Genomic DNA, 25,232 nt, shown 5'->3' with positions numbered 1-25,232 from the left:
GCTCACCCAAATACCAAGCAGGACAGAGACATCAATCTGATCATCAGCAGGCAGAATTCCCACAGACACCCCAAACACAACTCCTCACACCGCCCTGCCCATCAGAGGGGACAAAACCTCACCTCCCATCAGAATGCAGGCACAAGACCCTCCCAACATGAAGCCTACGCAAATGACCTCACCCACCGCAGGCAGAGACCAAAAGCAAGAAGAATGAATGACAAGTAACAGGCAGGAAGGCCAGGGGTCTCCAAACGGAGGAAATGGGCTGCAAGTGTCAGACATTTTTTTCTCTCTCTCTTAAGCAGCAGGAGGAAATAGACTACAAGTGTTAGATTTTTTTCCCCTTCTCTATACAAATTTAAAAAGAGGTTTCTTTTAAAATCCTGTGTTGCCATAACGACACCTGGTTCCACCTGAACTTTTCTCAAACCTTGAGCCAACCAATGCATTTTTCTTATGGAAATGTTTGTCTTAAGCTATGTTAATGAACTATGTATTGACCCCACACTGTCTTCAAGTCAGTTCCGCCTAAGATTCAGAACCAACCTGACAGATCAGTATGTTTTACTCATGCAAATGTTCTCAAGCTATGTTAATGAGACTATGTATTTGCTTGGAAATCTGCCTTTCTTCAAGATTCCTATCAATTGTTTTACGGCCAGGGACAGCTCACCTAGTGCCAATGCTATCCCAAAATGCATGTTGTGGGTGAGGGGCCTGGTGCCAGCCTCTAAGTTCTGAGATATTTCCTTTCTCTAATTAGCAGCTTGCTAGTAGCTATATAACATTTGGCTAAAGACTGCTGGGATGGGGGCCACTCTTTCTGCCTGCTTCTGATAACTATGCCAGAAGTTTTCTCTATCTCTTGTATACTTTAATAAAACTTTATTACACAAAAGCTCTGAGTGATCAGGCCTTGTCACTGGCCCCGGATTGGATTTCTCTCCTCCGGAGGCCAAGAATCATGGCATCTTCCACGGCTCAGCAACAACCTTTCACTATGACCCAAAAGCCTGGGGGAAGGAGACCTCAAACACAATAAGTGAGATGAAATGAAAAGACAGAGAAAGACTGTGCAAATGAAGGAACAGGTGAAAACCCACAAAATCAAATAAACAAAGCGGAAATTGGCAATCTATCTAGAAAAAAATTCAGAGTGCTGATAGTAAAGATGATCCAAAATCTAGAAAATAGAGTGGAGAAAATGCAAGAATCATTTAACACATTTAACAAGGACCTACAAGAAATAAAGAATAAAATGAACAGTGATGAAGAATACAACTCCTGAAATTAAAAATACTCTAGAAGGAAACAATAGCAGAACAAATTAGGCAGAAGAATGGATAAGTGAGCTGAAAGACAGAATGGTGGAAGTAACTGCTTAAGAGCAGAATAAACAAAAAAGAATGAAAAGAATTGAGCGTAGTCTCAGAGACTTCTGGGATTAAACATATCAACATTTGGATTATAGGGATCCTGACTCAATGGACATGGGTTTTAGCAAGCTCCAGGAGGTGATGAAGGACAAGGAAGCCTGGTGTGCTGCAGCCCACAGGGTTGCAGAGTTGGACATGACTGAATGACTGAACAACAGCAATGACAAAAGAAGAGAAAATGAAAGGATTTGAGAAAATTTTTGAAGCAATTATAGTAAAAAAAATTTCCCTAACATGGGAAAGAAAATAGTCAAGTCCAAGAAGAGCAGAGAGTCCCATACAGAATAAACCCAAGGAGAAACAAACCAAGGCACACATTAATCAAACTAACAATAATTAAACACAAAAATATTAAAAGCAACGAGGGAAAATCAACAAGTAACATGCAAGGGAAACCTCATAAGGCTAACAGCTGATCATTAGCAGAAATTCTGCAGGACAGAAGGCAGTGGCAGGATATATTTAAAGTAATGAAAGGGAAAAATCTACAATCAAGATTACTCTGCCCAGTAAGGATCTCATTCAAAATGGATGGAGAAACCAAAAATTTCACAGATAAGCAAAAGTTAAGAGAATTCGGCACCACCAAATAAGCTTTATGACAAATTCTAAAGGGGCTTCTATAGACAGGAAACATAAGAGAAGGAAAAGACCTACAAAAACAAACTGAAAACAGTTAAGAAAATGCCAACAGGAATATGTGTATATCAATAATTACTGTAAATGTAAATGGATTAAGTGCTTCAACCAAAAGACACAGACTGATTGAATGGATACAAAAACAAGACCCATATAAATGCTGTTTATAAGAGACAAACTTCAGAGCCTACATACACATGCAGACTGAAAATGAGAGGATGAAAAAAATATTCCACACAAACTGAAATCAAAAGAAAGCTGGAGCTGCAGTTTTCATATCAGACAAAATAGACTTTAAAATGAAGAATATTACAAGAGATAAGGGACACTACATAATGATTAGTGGGATCAGTCCAAGAAGAAGTCGTAACAATTGTAAATATTTACACACCCAACAAACCCACAGCAAACATACTCAATGGTGAAAAACTGAAGCATTTCCTCTATGATTACAAACAAGACAAAGGTGCCACTATTATGCAACATAGTTTTGGAAGTCCTCAGTATGGTAATCAGAGAAGAAAAAGAAATAAAAGGAATCAAGATTGGAAAAGAAGAAGCAAAACTCTCACTGTTTGCAGATGACATGATACTACACATAAAAAACACTAAAGAGACTAACAAAAAATTACGAGTGCTAATCAGTGAATTTAGCAAAGTTTCAGGATACAAAATCAATACAGAGAACACCCTTGCATTCCTATACACTAACAACAAAAAAACAGAGAAATTAAGGAATCAATCGCATTCACCATTGCAACAAAGAGAATGAAATACCTAGGAATAAATACACCTAAGGAGACAAAAGACCTGTACACAGAAAACTATAAGACAGTGATCAAAGAAATCAAAGATGACCTAAACAGATGGAGAGATATACCATGTTCTTGGATTGGAAGAATCAACACTGTGAAAATGTCTATACTACCCAAAGCAGTCTACAGATTCAATGCAATCTCTATCAAATTACCAATGGCATTTTTCACAGAACTAGAACAAAAAGTTTCACAATTCATATGGAAACACAAAAGACCCCAAAGAGCCAAAGCAATCTTGAGAAAGAAAAATGGAGCTGGAGGAATCAACCTTCCTGATTTCAGACTATACTACAAAGCTACAGTCAAGACAGTATGGTACTGGCACAAAAACATAAATATAGACCAATGGAGCAAGACAGAAAGCCCAGAAATAAACCCATACACCTATGCACATCTTATCTTTGACAAAAGAGGTAATAATATACAATGGAGAAAAGACAGTCTCTTCAACAAGTGGTGCTGGGAAAATTGGACAACTACATGTAAAAGAATGGAATTAGAACACTTCCTAACATTGCACATGCAAATAAACTCAAAAGGGGTTAAAGATCCAAATGTAAGGTCAGAAATTATAAAACTCTCAGAGAAAAGTATAGGCAGAACACTCTATGACATAAATCACATCAAGATGCTCTATGACCCACCTCTTAGAGTAATGGAAATAAAAACAAAAATAAACAAATGGGAGCTAAGGAAATGTAAAAGCTTTTGCACAGCAAAAGTGAAAGTGAAGTCACTCAATCATGTCCAACTCTTTGCGACCCCATGGACTGAAGCCCACTAGGTTCCTCCATCCATGGGATTTTCCAGGCAAAAGTACTGGAGTGGGTTGCCATTTCCCTCTTCAGGATATCTTCCTGACCCAGGGATTGAACCCGGGTCTCCCACATTGCAGGCAGACGCTTTACCATCTGAGCCACCAGGGAAGACCCACAAGGAAACCATAAACAAAATGAAAAGACAACCTCAGAATGGGAGAAAATAACTGCAAATGAAGCAATTGACAAGGATTTATCTCCAAAATATACAAGCAGCTCATGCAGCTGAATACCAGAAAAACAAACAACCCAATGGGCAGAAGATCTAGACAGACATTTCTTCAAAGAAGACATACAGATGGCTAATAAGCACATGAAAAAATGCTCAACACTGCTTATTATCAGAGAAATTCAAATCAAAACTACAAAGAGGTATCACCTCATACAGATCAGAGTGACCATCATCAAAAAACCTACAAACAGTAAATGCTGGAGAGTAGGTGGAGAAAAGGGAACTCTTTTGCACTGTTGGTGGGAATGTAAATTGATACAGCCACTATACAGAATGATATAGAGATTATTTTTTAAAAAAATCAAAACAAACTAGGACTAAAACAACATATGACCCAGCAATCCTACGCCTGAGAAAACCACAATTCTGAAAGACATATGTGCCCTAATGTTCATTACAGCATTATTTACAATAGCCAGGACCTAGAAGGAACCTAGATGTCCATCGACAGATGAATGGGTAAAGACGTTGTCATACATACATACAGTGGAATATTGTTTGTTGTTGTTGTTGTTGTTTAGTCACTAAGTTCTGTCCCAACCCTTTTGCGACCCCTTGGACTATAGCCCACCAGACTCCTCTGTCCGTTGGATTTCCCAGGCAAGAATGATGAATTGTATTGCCATTTTTTCTCCCTCCAGGTGATCTTCCCAACCCAGGGATCAATCTTGTGTCATCTGCATTGGCAGGCAGATTCTTTACCACTGAGCCACCAGGGAAGCCCCAGTGGAATATTACTCAGCCATAAAAAAGAACAAGTTTGAATCAGTTCTAGTGAAGTGATGAACCTAGAGCCTGCTATACAGAATGAAGTATGTCAGAAAGAGAAAAACAAATGTTGCTTATTAATGCCTATATATGGAATCTAGAAAAATGATACGGACGGACCTATTTGCAGGGCAGGAACAGGGACAAGGACTGGAGGACAGGCTTGTGGACACGGCGGGGGAAGGAGAGGGTGGGATGAACTGAGAGTAGCGCTGCCACATGCACCATCATGTGTAAAGTAGATCACTAGTAGGAAGCTGCTGTGGGACAGAGGGAGCTCAGCCGGCGTCCTGTGACAGCCTGGAGGGGTGAGATGGGATGGGGTGGGAGAAGGTTCAGAGGGAAGGGATACATGTACACCTATGGCTGACTTATGCTGATGTGTGGCAGAAAGCAACCCAACATTGTGAAGCAAGTATCCTCCACTTAGAAAAAAAAAAAGAGTTCGTTGAGATACACAGAACAAGAAGGTCAGGTTTCTGCATCCCAGATGGATTTCAGAGTCGTTTTAATTACTCTTTTTCCACAGAAGAATATCATCTGTATGTGGTTATGCTTACTTTCCCGACTGGTACTATTTTTGGAGGGAGAGACAATCAACAAACATTTACTGAGAATATACCACAGGCGAAGTTTGTAGATGTGTGAAAACATATTCTCAACCACCTTGGGAAATACCTACCCATCCACTGATTATAAAGCTTGTTTGAAACTTTGGTATGCAGAATAATGGCCCTAAAGATGTCTTTGTCTTATTCCCCAGAACCTGTGATATGCAGGATAGAGAGCAAAGGATAATTAACACTGCAGATGGAATTAAGCTTTCTAATTAGCTGACCTTGAAATGGGAAGATTATTCTGGATTTTATGGGTGGTTCTAATTAAATCACAAAAGCCCTTGTAAACGGAAGAGGGAGGCATACAAGGGAAAGCCAGAGAGACAGCAGCATGAGAAAGACTTGGTCCAAAGTTGCTGGCTTTGAAGATGGAAGGATGGATGCATGCCAAGGAATGTGAGCTACCTTGGGAAACTAGAAAAAGACAAGAAAATAGATTCTCTTCTGGAGCCTTCAGAAGGAATGTGGTCTTGCTGAGATATTAATGTTAGCCTACTGAGACCCATTTTGAACTTCTGACCTCCAGAACTCAAGATAATAAATTGATGTCATTTTTTTACTAAAAACAAACAAAAAAACAAAGCCACATTCCTTTCTTGATACCCTCTTAGCATACGCCCTCTATTATAGCACCTATTCTATGGGACTCGAATTGTTTTCCTTCTATTGTGGTCTCTTCAATGAGAGTGAATCCCTTTTACATCTAATTTGTCTTTGTGTTTCAAATGCAAAGCACAGAGTCTGTCACAGGTTCACTGAGTATTTCCGTAAGTATTAGAATAAATAAATTTACAATAATTTAAATAATTTTTATTGTCTTCTTTTAAAATCAAGAGTTAATATTTGCCAGGTGCATTGCCAGGCACCAGGGATAAAGGAAACAATTGAACCACAGTTCCCAAACTCAAGAGGTTCAATGCAGTTGATGAGACAGACAAGGAAATCAAATAATGATAATAATGATAGAGCAGGCTGTGTTCTATAACTTTAAAAGGAAGGAGAAGGGGCCCCCACCCAGGGAGAGGGCATCAGTGAGGGATTTCTGTTGGCACCACAGAAGATGCACTGCCTGGACTTACTAGCAGTTACCTAGGTGAAGAGATTTGTGAGTGGGAGCTGGCACTGTGATGGACAGTGGGTATACATTTGCTTGTTTAGAGGGCAGGCTTTAAAAAATGGGAGCGGCAGGAGCAAAACCCTATAGGTAAAGGGCCCAGTGTTTTTCCCTAGGAACTACAGAAAGAACTGGTTTGAATGAAAGGCAGGTGATGGCAAGAGGCAGAGACAACCCAGATGTGTATTTTAGAACATATATCAATACATGTGCTATGATGAGAAGAATGGATTGAAGGTGCATAGAGCTAGTGGCAGACAGCAGGTGGTAAGTGCTTCAGATAGGCAATCATTCACTCGTGTCCGACTCTTTGTGACCCATGGAATTCTCCAGGAAGAGAGAACTCCAGGCTACCTACTGGAGTGGGTAGCTGTTCCCTTCTCCAGGGGATCTTTCCAACCTAGGAATCGAACCAGGGTCTCCTGCACTGCAGGCAGATTTTTTTTTACCAGATCAGCTACCAAGGAAGCCCCCTAGCCAAATCTAGATTGGATATAATATGGAAATACTGCAGAGGAATTAGCTTAATTAAAGATATATTGACTGGTAGGACACATAGAGATCAACATAAGGTGAATCAGTAGCAGGAATCCAGGAAAAAGTCTTGTGTCATAATCACAGAAGTACTAAGCTTACTCTGTGGCAGGCACTTTTCTCATATAAACTCAATCCTCATAAAGACACTGTGAGATGGATACTTTTATTACTCCCATATTATGGGTAAGGCATAGAGAGATCACACAGGTACTAGAACTGAAATTTGAACCCAAGTACATGCTCCCAAATACTATAACATATTCTTAATGGTCATTAAGACAGGAGAGAACACCAGAGGCAATGATCTGAAAGGTAAAGATGATGTGTGTGCTTTTTGATGTGACCTAGGGCATATGAGGAGAGATGTCCAGGATGAATCTATATGCATGAGTCTGGAGCCAAGGAAAGCTCTGGTTGCAAATATAGAGGTAGGAGACATAAGCACATAACTGGGAACCAAATCTGTAGATGAGGATGCCCTCTGCTAGAGAGGGTGTGCAGAGGTGAAAGAGAAGACATCACTGGGTGAAATGGACAAAAGGGGTGAGGAGGAGATGTGTGAGGAGATGGAGAAGAGAAAGCCAGAGATGCAAGGAGAATTATGGCTTAGAGGTGGGATTATGGAAGTTAAAAAAAACAATGGTTTCAGAAGGAGCAAGTAACAGGGTTTTGATAAGGACTAAGAAAGTGCCACTGAATTTAGAAACGAAGAATCTTGGCGACCTTGGTGAAAACAATTTCAATGGAGAGCTAGGGGTGGCTCTGGAGGGTGAATAGGACAAAAGGAAGTGAGAGAGTGTTGACAATTTTTCTAGTTGGGAAGGAGAGTTTTAAAGATTATTTTTATGCAATGGGATGGTGGTTGTGGTTTAATGAAAGTAAGTGGAATTGGATTTAAAGCTCAGCTTTGCCAGCTATTAGTTTCATCAGTAAAGTAAGGATAAATACACCTACTATATAGATTTATTGTGAGGATTAGTGGTTATGTTTGTAGAACACAACAAAAAGTTGATATTTAGTAAATGAGAGCCGTAACATAGTTAAAAATGTGAAGTCTGAAGACCTCTAAATCCTTTGAATAATTACCTATTTGAAAAATCTGTTGGAGAATAGAAAAAGCATCTAAACTTTTAACTGGGTTTTAAAAATTATTTTTATCTGAATATTTGATGTCATAAAGACATAATCTTAGTTGTGTTGTTGCTATATGGGTTAACTTTTAAATGGAAAAATTCAACAGCATTGTTGAGTTATAATTCATATACTATAAATTCACCCATTTAAAGTGCATCATTCAATGGCCTTTAGTATATTAACAGAGTTGTGCAATCAACACTGAAATCTAATTTTAAAAGGTTTTTATAACTCCCCAAAGGAATCCCATACACATCATCAATTACTTTCAGTTCTCATCACCTCCCTATCCAGTCCTTTACTGTTGTTGTTGGTCAGTTGCTAAGTCATTTCTGACTCTTTGCAACCCCATGGACGGCAGCACACCAGGCTCCTCTGTCCTCCACTGTCTCTGCAGTTTGCTCAAATTCATGGCCATTGAGTCGGTGATACTATTATCTACCCATCTTATCCTCTGCTGCCCACTTTCCCTACAGCCCTCAATCTTTCCCAGCATCAGGGTCTTTTCCAGTGAGTCAGCTCTTTGCAACAGATGGCGAAAGTATTGGAACTTCAGCATCAGTACTTCCAATGAATATTCAGGGTTGATTTCCTTTAGGATTGACTAGTTTGATCTCCTTGCAGTCCAAGGGACTCTCAAGGGTCACTTCTAGTACCTCATGAACTGCTCATGGGGTTCTTGAAGCAAGTATACTGGAGTGGGTTGCCATTTCCTCCTCCAGTGGACCACGTTTTGTTAGAACTCTTCACTATGACCTGTTCATCCTGGGTGGTCCTGCATGGCATGGCTCATAGATTCACTGAGTTATGCAAGCCCCTTCACCATCCCTAGGCAATCACTAATTTACTTTCTTTCTCTATAGGTTTGCTTATTGTGGACACTTCATATAAGTGGAATCATACAATATGTGGTCCTTTATGATTGTCTTTTCTCATTCATGTTTTTTCAAGGTTCTTACAAGCTGTCGCATGTCTTAGTACTTCACTCCTTTTGCTCACTGAATAATATTACATTGTATGGATATAAAATCGCTGCAGATGGTTACTGTAGCCATGAAATTAAAACACACTTGCTCTTTGGAAGAAAAGCTACGACCAGACTAGACAGCATATTAAAAAGCAGAGACATCACTTTGCCGACAAAGGTACATTTAGTCAAAGGTAAGGTTTTTCCAGCAGTAATGTATGGATGTGGGAGTTGGACCATAAGGAAGGCTGAGCACTGAAGAGTTGATGCTTTCTAACTGTGGTGCTAGTGAAAACTCTTGAAAGTCTCTTTGATAGCAAGGAGAATCAAACCAGTCAATCCTAAAGGAAATCTACCCTGGATATTCACTGGAAAGACTGTGCTGAAGCGCCAATACTCTGGCCACCTGATGCAAAGAGCCAACTCATTGGAAAAGACCCTGATGCTGGGAAAGATTGAGGGCAGGAGGAGAAGGGGGTGATGGAGAATGAGATTGTTGGACGGCATTATTGAATCAATGGACATGAGTCTGAGCAAACTCCAGGAGACAGGCAAGGACAGGGATATCTGGTGTGCTGCAGTCCATGGTGTTGCAAAGAGCTGGACATTACCGAGTGACTGAACAACAACATGGACATACCACATGGTCTTTATTCATTCACCAGCTGATGGATATTTGGATTATTTCCAGCTCTTGTCTATTACGACTAATGCTACTTTGGAATCTGTATATAAGTTTTGTGTAGCGATATGTTTTCATTTCTCTTGAGTTTATGCCTAGCAGTGAAATTGCTGAGTCTAAATGGGGGATTCTTAAATTTATTTTTTAATATTAATAACAAAACTTAAACTTGGTTTTTGTAAACAAGTAATTTCAGGAGACAGGGATCAAGACCATCCCCAAGAAAAAGAAATGCAAAAAGGCAAAGTGGCTGCCTGAGGAGGTCTTACAAATAGCTGTGACAAGAAGAGAAGCAAAAAGCAAAGGAGAAAGGAAAGATATACCCAGTTGAATACAGAGTTCCAAAGACTAGCAAGGAGAGATAAGAAAGCCTTCCTCAGTAATCAATGCAAAGAAATAGAGGAAAACAATAGAATAGGAAAGACTAGAGATCTCTTTAAGAAAATTAGAGATACCAAGGGAACATTTCAAGCAAAGATGGGCTCAATAAAGGACAGAAATGGTATGGACCTAACAGAAGCAGAAGGTATTAAGAAGAGGTGGCAAGAATACACAGAAGAATTGTACAAAGAAGATCTTCATGACCCAGAAAACCACAATGGTGTGATCACTCACCTAGAGCCAGACATTCTAGAGTGTGAGTCAAGTGGGCCTTAGGAAGCATCACTATGAACAAAGCTAGTGGAGCTGATGGAATTCCAGCTGAGCTATTTCAAATCCCGAAAGATGATGCTGTGAAAGTGCTGCACTCAATATATCAGCAAATTTGGAAAACTCAGCAGTGGCCACAGGACTGAAAACAGTTTTCATTCCAATCTCAAAGAAAGACAATGGCAAAGAATGCTCAAATTACTGCACAATTGCACTAATCTCACATGCTAGTAAAGTAATGCTCAAAATTCTCCAAGTCAGGCTTCAGCAATACATGAACTTCCAGATGTTCAAACTGGATTTAGAAAAAGCAGAGGAACCAGAGATCAAATTGTCAACATTTGCTGGATCATTGAAAAAGCAAGAGAGTTCCAGAAAAATATCTATTTCTGCTTTATTGACTATGCCAAAGCCTTTGACTGTGTGAATCACAATAAACTGTGGAAAATTCTGAAGGAGATGGGGATGCCAGACAACCTGACCTGCCTCTTGAGAAACCTGTATGCAGGTCAGGAAGCAACAGTTAGAACTGGGCATGGAACAACAGACTGGTTCCAAATAGGAAAAGGAGTACATCAAGGCTGTATATTGTCACCCTGCTTATTTAACTTATATCCAGAGTACATCATGAGAAATGATCAGCTGGAGGAAGCACAAGCTGGAATCAAGGTTGCCGGAAGAAATATCAATAACCTCAGATATCCAGATGATACCACCCTTATGGCAGAACTAAAGAACCTCTTGATGAAAGTGAAAGAGGAGAGTGAAAAAGTTGGCTTAAAGCTAGACATTCAGAAAACTAAGATCATGGCATCTGGTTCCATCACTTCATGGCAAATAGATAGGGAAACAGTGGAAACAGTGTCAGACTTTATTGTTTTGGGCTCCAAAATCACTGCAGATGGTGACTGCAGCCATGAAATTAAAAGGCGCTTGCTCCTTGGAAGGAAAGTTATGACCCACCTAGACAGCATATTAAAAAGCAGAGACATTATATTGCCAACAAAGGTCTGTCTAGTCAAGGCTATGGTTTTTCCAGTGGTCATGTATGGATGTGAGAGTTGGACTATAAAGAAAGTTGAGCACTGAAGAATTGATGCTTTTGAACTGTGGTGTTGGAGAAGACTCCTGAGAGTCCCTTGGACTGCAAGGAGATCCAACCAGTCCATCCTAAAGGAGATCAGTCCTGGGTGTTATTGGAGGGACTGATGTTGAAGCTTTAACTCCAGTATTTTGGCCACCTGATGCGAAGAGCTGACTCACTGGAAAAGACCCTGATGCTGGAAGGGATTGGGGGCAGGAGGAGAAGGGGACAACAGAGGATGAGATGGCTGGATGGCATCACCGACTCGATGGGCATGAGTTTGAGTAAACTCTGGGAGTTGGTGATGGACAGGGAGGCCTGGTGTGCTGTGGTTCATGGAGTCGCAAAGAGTCGGACATGACTGAGCGACTGAACTGAACTGAATTTTAAAAATTTTTGAAAGTTAAAAATAACAATTTCTTTCCACATTCAAATCATACTCCTTCAAGGTAAACACTGTTATTCTGAAGGAACATTTTTGTTTCCTTCGAGGCTTGGTCTGTGATATGTAACCTTACTTAGTATGAAACATCCTAAAAGACTGTGTTTAGTTAAAATTACTAACTGGCATGGGAGAAAAAGCATTGGCACCTGACATCTCTAACCTGAGTCATTTATCTGCCACAAATTACTCGTACGACTGTGTGATCTTGGTTAAGTCTCTTAATTTTGCTGGACTTATTTTCTCAATTAAAAAGAATGTTGGGATACAATCTTCTCTAATCCTTTCTGATCAAGCATTTTATAATTAAATGATACTTAGGGCTCTCAGGATATACCATTAGCTTTACCCTTACTTGCAACACATATTTCCTTGCATTTCTTTTTCTTTATAGTTGGAATTAAAAAGAAATTTTTCTTCGTAGAAGGAACATAAGAGAAAGGGAATGGCAATTGCTCTCATCTTACCAGACACTGACATTTACTCAGCATGCTGAGCAAACTTGAAGAGTGACTGGTGCTGAAAATAAAGTCCTTTTGCATGTCTTAATCTGTTCCTTTTCAATCTTCTAAGTCTGTCGAATTGATTTTTGCTTTATTACCCTTCACAGGGTTAATCAGAGTTTCTGAGAGGTTTGCTTGCTCTGGACCTTGATCCCACCTTTGAAAACCTAGAAGTGCACATTCTGAGAACCCAACCCTCAAACCGTGTAAGACACATTCGAGGAGTCCACATGTGATGTGATTTCTCCAGAGTGTCTGCTGTTGACATGTGTAGACTACAAATAAAACCGACTTTAACAAACAGTAGACATTACTTGTTACAATGCACAATAGGTAGGATGAAGAAAATCTGTTTCTGTGGCCTAATTCAGAAATTTCAGGGAAAAGTGTTATGTCTCACTTTCTCCCACGAGAGTAAGGGTGAACTACAACTCAGAGTTGAGGATTCCTCTCAATTACCAAGCCTTCCATGCACTGCCTTCAGCAGGGAGAAGAGCTCCCATTAAATGTAAGCTGCCTTTTGAACTGTGAGTCACCGTGTCAAGTGAACACTGACCATCTGCCATTCTATACAGAATGTCGCTATCTGCTCATGTGTCATATGGACCACACACAGCATTGCTCCTACCCACAGAAAGGAAAACTCCATGACAGGGAAACTCCGTTTTCATTTACACAGTGTTGTCACTAATGGAAGACTGGCAGATTGACTTGGTCTGTTCTTCAGGCTCACTATTCCCCTGGGTATTATGGGATGGAAATGCATGAAGAAAAACTAAAGATTGCTGGCCAACTCTCTCAGCAGCTGACTTTTGACCTAGCATGAAAAAAGGAAGGGTCTAAAGACTAAGTCAATTTGAGAGGGCGGATGTGGAGTTAGAAAGAGCCCAAATTTTGAATATATGTGGATTTTTCACTTGCTGACCTAAGGGAGGCAGAGCTTCCCTCATGGCTCAGTGGTAAGGAATCCGCTTGCCAATGCAGGGGACGTGGGTTTGATCTCAAGATAGTGAAGATCCCCTGAAGGAGGAAATGTTAATCCACTCCAGGATTCTTGCCTGGGAAAACCCATGGGCAGAGGAGCCTGGCGGGTTATAGTCCATAAGGTTGCAAAAGAGTCAGACATGACTGAGCGACTGAGCAGGCACACACACATGACTGAAGAAAGCAGAAGGGCCGCAAGATACTTCATGTGAGAGGTCTCACTGGGGAGCTACAGTAAGGGGCCTTTTAGAGAGAAGGGAGGGAAGAAACCAACACTCTACGTCCAGAGGAGGACTCAGGAAAGGCAACTCTCCTTGTCTGTGATTTATAGAGCTCTGTGACCAGAGACTTCTAGGAACTCTTGACCAACTGCGGGCCTGCAGCTGCTCTAAGCATCACTGGAAAGACCTCCAACCACTCCTTCCTGACTTCCCACAATCATTATCCCCATCCCTTCTTTTGTAGTTTCTTTTAACTTTGGGATTCTAAAAAGTAGATTGTCTCCCGAGAAAGTTTTTGATGCTCTGGAAAATGAATTTGCTAAAGTTGCCCAACCAAGAACAGCCTGTCTTCTTTGCTTCTCTGCTGGAAAAGAGTCTAGATTAAAGGGCTGCTTTCATGCGTCACAAAGATCCCAGAGGAAAAGGCTCCAACATGAAAACCAGGACAAGGAGTCTGGCTGGGACACAAACAGAGCTGCTCTGGAGAGAGCAAGAGAAATGGGGATGGCAAGACCCTCACCTGAACGAGAAAGCCCCAGCTGACCAAGAGTCCCACACAGTACCTGTCAAAACACGGAGGCGTGGGTCTCAGTGCTGTGAACACAAGATGCCCCATTGGGAGCCCTGCTCCAGGGCAGGAAGGGAAGGCTTCTCGTCTTGCCCCTGCCAGACACCACCCAGCTCCTAGAAGGCTGGCGTAGGCATGGAGTGTCAGTGTGGACAACAGTGGGAAAGGAGATGGAGATCTGAAACGACATCATTCTAAGGGCTGGGACAGGGACAAAGGTGAGGAGACAAAGTGATCTGTCCTAAGTGAGGAGTGTCCTCTGGGGAAATAACGGGAAATAGGAGTGCGGGCATGGTTGTTCAGGACAACGCATGAGTCACCAAACCCCTGCAGAGAAGAAAGGGAGGGTCTCAGAATTTCGCAATTATACTGGTGGACTGGTCTCCTGATGGTCTGGTCAGAGACTTTTGTTTTTACTCACGGTGCCTTTCCTCAAAACCAGTGTAGCCTGAAGGTCTCCCTACAAGGAACTTAGGGCTAGCAAGACAGTAAGAATTTATCTAGCAGCTTGACATGTGAGAATGCAGAGAGCTAGAAGGAAATCTGGGCTATTACTCAACCTTCCGATTTCATATGAAAACACTCTGAGGCGTCCCTAGCAGTCCAGTGGTAAAGTATCCGCCTGCCAATGCAGGAGACACAGGTTTGATTCCTGATTCGGGAAGATCACACATACCACACAGCAGCTATGCCCGTGAGCCACAACTGCTGAGGCTTTTCTCTAGAGCCTGAGAGTTGCTGAGCCCACAGCTGCTCAGCCCAACTACTGAGCCGACACGCTGCAGCTCCTGCATATACCTGCATGCCCCAGAGGCTGCACGAAGCAAGAAGGGAAGCCACCGCAGTAAGACGCCCGTGCACCAACAGGAGAGGAGCTCCTACTCACTGCAACGAGGGGCTGCCATGCTGGCTCAGCTGGTAAAGAATCTGCCTGCAATGCAGGAGACCCGGGTTCAATCCCTGGGTTGGGAAGATCCCCTGGAGAGGGAAATGGCAACCCACTCCAGTACTCTTGTCTGGAGAATTCCATGGACAGAGGAGCCTGGTGGGCTCTAGTCCATGGGGTTGCAAAGAGTTGTGACACAACTGTGTGACTATCACTTCACTTCACTGCAACTAGAGAAAGTGTGTGTGTAGCAACAAGCACTCAGCATAGCCAAAAATAAATAAACAACAATTTTAAAAAAGAAATCATGCCTAGAAACCAATGAATACCTATAACCTATAAACCTATAACCTATAACCTTTAAACCTATAAACCTATAACCGTAATATCTAGGAGAAATACAGGATGAATTCAGAATAAATAAGGTTGAAGGCAAAGTGAAATTCATGCATATTTGAAAAATACAATCCATAATAAATTGCTAGACTTTTTTTTTTTTCCATATTACCAAGTAACCCTCTGGGCCCAATGGTCCCTAAACCTCCTGAGAGCAGGGTCTGACCATTTCTGGATTGTGTATCCCCAGAAGTCCCCACCATATAATAGGCATTTAATACATATTTGTGGGCTGACTGACAGTTTCCTCATCTGGAGCATATAAAATCTGACTAGATGATTTCAAGGTTATCTTTCATCTCTGAACTTGTATTAGCCTCTAGTTATTATTTTTAAACCTATAAGACTTGACAGAATGATAGCCTCATAATGATGACAGAGGCGCAAGTAAGGAAGCAGAACATCAGAATAAATTTGAGAGGGATGAACATAACAGAGAGAAATATGGTTTTCATCCCTGGCCTCAGTCTGGGCCAATCCATTCTGTTAGGCAGGTTGGTCATATGAATGCTTGGCCAAGGGAATGAGCTAGGGCTGAAATCTGATCGGAATTCCACCTATATGTCACACTGGGGGCCCTGGCACATTTTGTCCTTCCTTCATCCTGAAGGGGAGAGATTTTAAAATTTAAACAAAGGCTCTGACTGGGTTAGCTGGGCCCCAGTATACGGGCCACCCCTCCACTTAAAGTCAACCACGCAACTTCTCTTCACTCTCTAATGTATCCATTTTCTCTAGAATAGAGTGATCTTAGGTTTTAGTATTCAGTTTGGAACACACATCTCTGCTGACTTTGAAAATCCTGTTCAAGGGATCCTTTAAACTTCATATGAGCTTAAGGTCTACAGAACTGAATTAAAGAGTGGAAATGGAAGATTTACTTTTTCTGTTGTGAGAGGTAAATTTTGATCCTTTAATGAAAACAAAATTCTACATTCTGAAATGCTTAGATCTCTGGATAAATATAAGCAGCCTTGCTTAGCCCTTCCTCTCACACTGCCAACCCTAACATTCATCTCCTTTACAATTCACTGGGCTCACCATCAGGCCATGAGTGAAAATGGCCTTGTATAACAGTCCTTTATTAAAAACTCATTCCCACCTCAGCCTGAGCTATCTATTTAGGGGATCATACTGTGTCATTTGGGGCTTTCCAGGTGGCGCAGTGGTAAAGAATCTGCCTGCCAACGCAGAAGCCATAAGAGACACAGGTTTGATCCCTGGGTCAGGAAGATCTGGAGCAGGAAATGGCAACCCGCTCCAGTATTCTTGCCTGGAGAAGCCCATGGACAGAGAAGGCTGGCGGGCTGCAGTCCATGCAGCTGCAAAGAGTCAGACACGGCTAAGCGACTGAGCACACACACTGTCATTTAATACACACACATATAAATAGCTAACGTTAACAGGGCACTTCATATTTATCAGGCACTGCTCTCTACACTTTACATATAACTTCATTAAATCTTTACAACAACCCATGAAATGGATACCACAGTTATCACTATTATAAGACTGAGGATACAAAAGCTCAGAGTAGTTGTCAGCTGCTCAAGTTTACATAATTAGGCAGTGGTGGAGGCAGCTAACACTTTTATTCTAGAGTATAGACTCTTAACCATATATCTATTATCTATTTATTGAAATCTGACTATGGTTAAATGATGCATACTTTTCCCCCTCAGAATTTAATACTTGAGTATTATGTCTGATGAGAATAACATTCAATAGATATTTATTGAGCACATGTGAAAGAACCAATTCTGGTCCCAGCCTGCCAGATTCAAATACTATCCTAATCCTGAGTGACCTTAGATAGGTCACTTAATCTCTCTGGACTTCAGTTTCTTCACTTGCAAAACAGGGAGAGTAACAAAAGACGTACCTTCTTGGACTGCGGTGGGAATTAAGGAGGTAATTTGTATAAAGTGCAGCCTGGCAGTCAATAAGATTGTATAAATGATAGCGACTGATTTCTTCTTCTCCTTCTCCATCACTATCATCATCAGTATAACTATCAGGACCACATGTCAGGACAGGAAATACAACAGCAAATAAAACAACAAAAACCTTCCTCTAATGAAATTAATGCTCCACGTCCTGGTATACTCAGCTTGAACAACCTCATCTCATTGTTTCCACTTGTTAAAGATGTATCAGAGCTCTTCTGCAAAATTAGAATAATCATACCTACCCCAGAGATTGTCATGAGGATAAAATAAGTTAGTACCTATAAAAGTTTGGAACAGTGCCATGTACGTAAAAGCACTCAACATACATTAGTGGTTTAAATTTGTATCTGTGCTGTGGGTGTTATGGTTCGATGTCACTGTCTTGATTCTTTCTGAGTTCCTATAATTTGTTGCTATAGTGATTTTGCACAGCTACTTTGCCTCCACAAAGAACTGCTTTTGAAATTAAGCTTATCTTTCAGTTTCTTATGGCTTCCAATAACACAGTGGTTTACTAAAGTAAAAACAAAGATTGCTCCCCAAACAAAAAAAAATATACTAAAACTGAGGGAAAATATTGATAACAGCTCAGGTAGGTAAATAATCCGGCTTTTTAAAAACAGCTAGTCAATTAAATTTAGATTGTTGCATCACAGAGAGTTATTTGAATGTCTCAAGATAGGAATTTTGGAATAAGACCCATCTGAGTTCATTTCCAAGCACCCCGGAGACTCCGTCTCTGGACCTGCCAGGGTTACTGCAAAGAGTAAATGAGAGTTTAGGAACAAAGTGAGTAGCCTGCCTTCTTCCCTCCTTCACACTACATGATGCAATTTTAAATGTGCTTAAAAAATTCTTGAATTCTTAATGAAAGAACATCTCCTAGATCTTTAAGAAGAAGAACGTGAAGGGCAACAATAAATGGTATTTTTTAAAAAGGTCTATATACATGTATGGGTTTCCCCGGTGACTTAGTGGTAAAGAATCTGCTTGCAGTGCAGGAGACCTGGGTTCGATCCCTGGGTCAGGAAGATTCCCTGGGGGAGGGCACAGAAACCCACTCCAGTATTCTTGTCTGGAGAATCTCATGGACAGAGATGCCTGGTGTTGCAAGGACTCCACGGGGTCACAAAGAGTTGGACACAACTGAAGTGATTGAGCATGCACACATGAATATACAGGCAGACACTGCTATATTTACAATAGACAACCAGCAAGGCCCTACTGCACGGCAGAGGGAACTCCACTCAGTGTCATGTGGCAGCCTGGACTGGAGGGGAGTTCGGGGGAGAATGGATACACCTGTATGTGGGGCTGGGTCCACCTTTGCTGTCCTCCTGAAACTATCATAACATTGTTAGTCGGCTATAGTCAAATACAAAATTAAAAGTTAAAAAAAATTTTTAAAGGGTCTATATAGAAAATTCATTAATTTCAAAGCAAGGGCGTTTCTTTCAGTGAGAATCCCTGCACAGAAAAGTGGCTATAGAATGGAATCCGGCAAGAGCCATCTCTGTGACTGTGCGGGAGTCAGTTAATCTCTCCTTAGTTTCCTTAATTCAAATTGGGCTTGATGATCACTTAACTTCAAAAAGGCAGCGAAGGCCTTTGAAGGAGAAGCTGCTGCATAAACGCAGGAAGGAATCGGGCCTTAAGAGCCATGCCCAGAGGGCTTCCTCTCCTGGTTTTAATTAAAAATGAAATTAAGAATTCTTTCAGATTATATCAGCCTTTTAAAGAAGGCAAAAGAAGGTCAACGATTTGTTAAGCATCTTCTTTCTTCTTTTAATGGTGCATTTCCCAGATTACATCGTGTGAACAAAGCTCAAATTTTCTTTCAGGATCCACAGATTTGTGGCAGCGTGGACATAAGATGTGGGGGACTGAGGGAGAAGCCACGGTGAATGAGAGCGATTACGGCTCCCGACAGCAGAAGCCTGTCCGCTGTGGGAAGGCCCCCACTGGAGTCCTGGCTCTCCCATTTACTGCATCAAAACCCACCCTCCGCAAAGTTGTTGGGATAACTAGAATCAAGCATTCATACATGTGGAAAGTGCCTGACTACTAGTCTGTGCTCCAGATTAGCTATCATTTTGTCTACATTCCTAAAATGGTACACATGGGCTAGAAATATTGCTATGTAAGTAGACTAAAAAAACATATATGAGGCCACATACAGGGCTCCCCAGGTGGTGCTAATGGTAAAGAACCTGCCTGCCAACGCAGGAGACATAAGAGATGTAGGATCAATCCCATGGAAGAAGGCATGTATTCATGCCTGGAGAATCCCATGGAGAGAGGAGCCTGACGGACTAGAGTCCACAGGGTCGCAAAGAGTTGGACATGACTGAAGTGATTTAGCACGCACATGTGTGCTTCAGAAATATGCCATCTTTTATGGGGAAACTATAAATGTAATAATAAAGGGGGAAACATATGACTTTGTCAGTGGTAACAAGGAGGATGCTGCCCTTAAGAATGATAAAAGAAATGAACATCCACAGCTTTCTTATGGCAATTGGGCATATACCTGTGCTGATAAATAGTCACCTGATTTGTGATAACACTAAAAATAAATATACATGAGCTCAAGGTTTTACAACAGAATAAGCACGTGAAAACAATAATGACTAATGTATGTGATGCCTAGATGAAGATTCATTTTCTCCATTTCCCTGGATCCTCACACCAATTTTCCCCTTTTCTGGCGAGTGAAAGGTCAAAGGAAGGCCTCAAACCTAGACAGTCTGGACACAGTCCTTGGCTCCTCTATGACATTGGGTTGCCTTCATCTCGAGGAAGAGACCTTCCCTTATACTCTGCCTCCCTTTCCTTCCACTGATTTTCCTCCTACAGAGGTTCAAATTTTGAGGACAAAGGTCTGTCTAATCAAAGCTATGGTTTTTCCAGTAGCCATGTATGGATGTGAGAGTTGGACCATAAAGAAGGCTGTGCACCGAAGAATTGATGCTTTCAAATTATGGTGTTGGAGAAGACTCTTGAGAGTCCCTTGGACTGCTAGGAGATCAAACCAGCCAATCCTAAAGGAAATCAACTCTGACTATTCATTGGAAGGACTGATGCTGAAGCTGAAGCTCCAATATTTTGGGCACGTAATTTGAAGAGTCGACTCATTGGAAAAGACCCTGATGCTGGGAAACACTGAAGGCAGGAGGAGAAGAGGATGGCAGAGGATGAGATAGTTGGACGGCATCATCAACTCTATGGACATGAGTTTGAGCAAACTCTGGGAGATGGTGAAGAACAGGGAAGCCTGGTGTGCTGCAGTCCATGGGGTCGCAGAGTTAGATGATACTTCCTCCGTTTACCCTTAGAAACTCACCTGTACTTTTATTATAATGTTATTATGTATAGAAGTTATATTTGATTTTGAACTTATAGACTTTGAGACAGGTAAAACATTAATAGATAGATTTTCTAAAAGTTTGTAAGGAGTGGATGGTTGTCAAAGATAGGCCACCATAACTTTGGCTTGTGGCTGAAGTCTTGTAACAGTCTAATGGACCTATGAGAGATAAGGTTAAGTTTCCTATGAAGAATGGTTCTTATAAATACTAGAACTTGATGAAACAAGGTGTGAGTGGGGGAACATTCCTCTGTGTGTGTGTGTTCACACCTCCACAGAAGGGACACTCTCAGAGCATGATTCCTCCCATTGGTATCTCTTACAATTGCCTGTTTTTAGTTACCTAGAGATTAAGTACACTGGAGAAACCAAGGGCCTTTAGCAAAGGAACCTCACAAAGCACAGCAATGAATTCTTCATTTACATGGTCTTATTCACCTCCAAACCCCTAGCATCTAGGGTAATGCCTGGTGACCTAGTAGAAGTTCCATGAAAATACACTCTTCAAGGAGATGATGTTTTATGAACACATAATGCTTCAGAGATATTTCCTGTCCAAAATCTGCCAACATATTTTAGCTACACTTTATCTGGTTTATCTCAACCTCTGTTCATCAATTACAGTATAACAATAATTAGGACCATCTATGTAAAAAGACAAATGCAAACATGTCAGTATGTTGAGAAAACAGTCAAGAATGATATTTCTTGTCCCGGGAACATTAAAAGCTGAGTCACTTAACATTCTCTCCAAGAAGAAAAACCAATTACAACATCAAAAACTACATTTTTTTTTTTTTTAAAGAAAAAGATATCTTTTTTCTTTAAAAAAGCAAGAGCCTCACAGAAACACTGTTTGTTTTTCATAGAGCTTCAAATTTTAGTCTCATTCCAGGCTCTGCCCATTTCTTGCTTTTGCAGGGTCTGAAAAGTCAATTACTCTAAACATAATCTGCAGCCTTAGGAGCTGACGCTTTGCCAAGTAATTTAAAATGCTCTGCTAAGGAAAACTCACAGTTTTTCTCTTTTCTTTGAGATGATGCTATGGCAGTAAATTGTGTATACAATTAATTCATCCCTGGATATTTGCTATTAGTTCAAAGCGCTGAGAACTTGGGTATTCAAAAGGCAGAGAATACAGGTGCCTGACTCCTTGCTTTTGCTGACTTGCCTCCATTCTTCCAAATGTTGATCACAGATGAACTGGTATACTGGGAACGGTGCTTCACAGGCTAACTTTCATAGAAGTTGCATTCATTGCCATCTAAGACTATAATTACAATTATCAATGTGGCCATACTTCTGAAACACACTGTGGGAAATTCTCAAATGCCCTGAAAAATAAACATTAACACATACTGCAACTTAAAGATGAGGCATTTCTTCAACATTTTTGGTTGGCCTTTTCTTTTCTTTTTTTTTATTTTTATTTATTATTATTTTAATTTTATTTTTTTATTTTTCAGTGGGTTTTGTCATACATTGATATGAATCAGCCATAGAGTTACACGTATTCCCCATCCCTGGTTGGCCTTTTCAATTTACATCTTTGTAAAAAGTTGCCTTTAGTATAACATTTTGCACTTTGTCAATGCTTGAAATTACTTGGTTGGATGAATCAACAGATATTTTCTTATAATATTCTTTTAAGGCAAAAGATCCCTAAATATGTTTACTTAACCATGAGTAGAAGTAAGAGTCCATTGTTGATGAAGACAATGGATCTGGGATCTTCATCATTAACAGAGCTGGCTAAGGGTTTGCCTATTTAAGTTCTTGTTGGCTACGGACTTTTCTGTCTAAGTTCTTGCCTACCTCTGATATTCTCTAAGTTATTCAAGGTCACAGTGGAAAAAGCAAGTGAGGGTGTCATAAATGGAACTAGAATCTTTGAACTTGTCCCCAGAATTACTGGCTGTATTTCAAGAAACATCTGCTCAGAGAGGTATTTTCCACTGGAGAGAAAGTAAATAATCTCTGAAAGGAACTGCCCAGTCTGCATGAAGAACTGAGAGCTACCTAATCAATCTACAGTATAGACAGTGACCATTAAGAAAGCTGAAGTTGAAAGTGAAGGACACAAAATGAGTTTTAGTCTGTTGTTATTTGTTTCCACGCACAGATTCGTTCATTCATGGAGGTATTTCATGCCCCTCCTAAAAACTGGGTAAAGCACAGCTTGAGTCATGACCTGTTCCTGAAACAGGTATCTGTTTGCTTATCAGTAGACCTTATTTCCACAAGTACTTAGGCACTCAATAATTCTGAGTGCCCGCTGTACCAGACTGGGCTAAGTGTTAGGGATACAGCAGTGAACAAAATAGATGCTGTTTCACTCATTGACCTTGCAGCCCAGAATGTGAGAGAGCCGTTCGGTTTAAAAATCACATAAATAAACATACACTTATAAATTACTTGAGTCAAATGGGAAAAAAGAGAGAGAGAGAGAGACTATAGCAGGGGACCTGATTTTCTCTTTCAAGGAGCTTCTCCGCCGAAGTACAAGTTAAACTCAGACCTAAGATGACCAGCAGTTCATCAGGCAAAGTGTGGGAAGAGCTTTTTGATTTGAGGAAAGAGCATGTGTGAAGCACTTGAGATAGGAAGAGACTTAGTGCATTTCCTAAAGAAGAAGAAGGCTGGTGTGAGCAGTGTGGTCAGCAAAGTGAGCAGTGACATGAGGTGTTTAAGAGGCAGGCAGGAGCTAGATCATGCACGGCCTGGATTCTATGCTAATGACTTTGCATTTTATCTTAATGCAAAGGTGACAGAGCGTGCTGATCTGTATTTTTAACAGATCACTTTGGTTGAACTGAGAATAAAACAGGAGGACAATAGTGGAAGGAGTGAGACCTATGAGGGGACTATTATAGGTGATGGAGGATTGGATTAAAGTGGTGGCAAGAGAAGTAGAGGAGAATCAATACATTTGAGATATATTTTAGAGGTAGGATCAACAGGTATTGAAGGTAGATTGGATGATGGGTGTGAGGGAAAACAAAGTGTGCAGTATGATTTACAAGGTTTGGCTTGGCCAATGGAGTAAATGTATGTGCCATTTACTGAACTGGAGAAGTGTGGAAGGGGGTAAGAATTTCAGTATCAGTGTACCGGTGACAATACCACTGAAATGGATATGTGTGTGTGCTATTTTTTCCCAGAAACAAATAAAAAAAAATAAGGAAAAAGAAAGGAAAGAAGAGGGGGAAAGAAGGGGATAGAATGATAATAAACAGAAAACAGAATTCCCAAGGGGAAGATAGAGGGTGTGGGTCAGGACTGCTGAGGGTATGTAATAAGAAAAATACATATTCAACATTATAGTAATTTTTTTTTTTTAATTTGGGAAAAATCCCCTATGGTTTTCATCATGCAGATTATAGAAAGTAAATGGAGTAGAATCATTTCTGGTGGGTTTACACAAAGGTGGACTGTCATCCACTTACTGGTGAGTTTTTTAAGAAGGGATGTATCAAAACCCCCAGGGGAATGCAAGGAATGTGACTTTTGTGTTCATAAAAAGAACATGAGTTTAAAAAAAAGATTCATTGACACTGAGTTAGAAGAAGGGAGATGAGAAGGCAGGATAAAAATAGAGATAGGAAAGACAAAGAGAAATGGGTGGATTTGTCCAGCAAGCACAGATGTCTCTGCCACCATGCCTACGCCAGTGCAGATGCTGATGGTCACCTGGGTGTGAATCCCAGCCCGGCCACTCCATGGAAGATGATCGCGGGCATGTCGGTAACCTCTCAAGCCTCGATTTTCTTATTTGTAAAGCAAAGATAATGATCGCATCTACATCATAAGGTGACTGTCAGGTTAGGAGAAATAATTCACAAGAGGAGCTTAACAGCACGCCTGGCTCGGAGGAAGAGCTCAGAAATGTTAGCTGCCTTGACGGAGCTGACTGTTTATAGATGCATAATTACTAGAAAGTCATCATTGCAGCCTGCCTTCTCACTTCCCTATGACTATGGTGACTTTGCCCTCTTAGCTTCAAAATCATATAGTTCACTGTATCAAGAAATAGATTTATGATTTGTTAAACATATTGGAGGATTTAATTAATATTTATAAAGAATTTTTTTAAAAAGCAAAGCTGTTAGGCTTTGCTTGTTGCAAATTAATGAAAATGCCCCAGCATAGCCAAAAATATGTTTCTCATTTATTTCTAGAAATGTTAGATAAAATTTAAAATTTGGTATTTAACGCCCCTCGAGAGGCAAATCATTGACTTCTAAACTTATTGTTTGAAAATCTCCAAGAACAGAGATGATATTCTAAGGAGATCTTATTCACTACGAATCACTCAAAAAATCTATGTTTTCTCTGTCATAATAATATCATGAAGCCATGTGAAGATATTCTGTCAGAAAACGTAACAACACAAGCACCACATTCCATGTAGAAATA

The 25,232-nt window shown here is 40.7% G+C and overlaps 1 protein-coding gene across 5 annotated transcripts in view; it reads right to left on the bottom strand.

Annotated features, from left to right (window-relative positions):
- DLG2 (discs large MAGUK scaffold protein 2) overlaps positions 1-25,232 on the bottom strand; it is a 2,219,272-nt gene that overhangs the window by 525,320 nt on the left and 1,668,720 nt on the right. The gene's annotated exons all lie outside the window — the stretch shown is intronic.

The sequence above is a fragment of the Muntiacus reevesi genome, chromosome 5 (assembly GCF_963930625.1).
Source record: "Muntiacus reevesi chromosome 5, mMunRee1.1, whole genome shotgun sequence".
In the NCBI taxonomy this organism is placed as follows: domain Eukaryota; kingdom Metazoa; phylum Chordata; class Mammalia; order Artiodactyla; family Cervidae; genus Muntiacus; species Muntiacus reevesi.
Note: the sequence above shows the minus strand (reverse complement) of the source record. Positions and strands in the feature narration are given on the sequence as shown.